We start from the raw sequence: 1,253 nt of genomic DNA, 5'->3' as shown, positions 1-1,253 counted from the left end.
ATGGTCTAATCAATAATTTTTACAATATACATATAAAAAAAAGTCAATTTTAAGGATAAAAGGAAATAGTTTCATCAATTTATGTGAATAAATATTTTGTCGTTTTCTTATGAAGAATAGACTACTTAAACTCTATCATTTTCTATATTTTCAAATTATTTTAAATTGATTTAAAAAAAAATAAATTTTTAAAAATTTACAAAATATTTTAAATAACTACAATATACTGTGGTATTAAAAATAAAAACTCTTGCAACACTCTCTCATGTTTGGATTATTGTACTGAATGTTGTAATATAAAATCATAATTTAGATACCTGTTGTTATCCACATTTCTCGATTAATGACATGTGCATTTCTTAAAGTCTAATATCAGCCAAATTAGGCCCAGTCAAGTTAATGAATCAACCCACCTACGGAGTCAGGCTACAACTCCAGATCTGGATGCAAGTTAGCTTGCAAACACTACAAGCCGGATCACTTTGGTTCGGGAAAGGCTATTTGGTTCACAAGGCAAAATGTCCATCATGATCTACCCAGATGCTCTCATGGGGTAATCCAGACACGAGCAATTGAAGAGACATCCAGAAGCCTCCGAATATCGCCCCACATAGTCCCACCATGTTAGGGATTTGTCCCCTACGCTAGGGCCATGGAGTGCGTGCACTACCAAAAAGAAACTATATTTTTGTCCAACACCATATTCTCTGACATTCTCGTTACCAACATAGCAGATCGCGACATGTGGCATCATAATCAGTTTCCACTCGTGCAGACGACCATTATCTCGTGAATTGGCTTTTCCTTTGCATCATTTCCTTTTTTCTAGCAAGTTAATTCTTCTTTCCCACAATAAATAAGCAACATTTAATTAAAAAAACACAACTAAAATAATAATTTTATACAAGACTTAAAAGTTAGCTTACTAAATAGAAAATGAAACTAAAACTAATTAAAAATTAAACAAACAAACACATTTTCACTACTTTTCTCACAATAATTTCAGTTTAAAAGCATAAGAAATAACTCTATACCATAGAGTTATCAATCATACTAGGTGGCTAGAGGATTAGATAACCACATTGACAGAACTCACAAACCGTTCGGTCCGAAAATAAAGTGGTGACGTATTCGACTCGGAAGAAAAAGATTCGAAACCATGTGCAAAGAGAATCATTGAGGCACAGTTGCCAAAAAAATTCTGAATGTTGCAAATGGATCTGTACAAAGGCAAAACGAATTCTAGGGTCCAC

This window comes from Cannabis sativa, unplaced genomic scaffold, assembly GCF_029168945.1.
Source record: "Cannabis sativa cultivar Pink pepper isolate KNU-18-1 unplaced genomic scaffold, ASM2916894v1 Contig1, whole genome shotgun sequence".
NCBI lineage: Eukaryota > Viridiplantae > Streptophyta > Magnoliopsida > Rosales > Cannabaceae > Cannabis > Cannabis sativa.
This window is presented reverse-complemented; position numbering follows the sequence as displayed.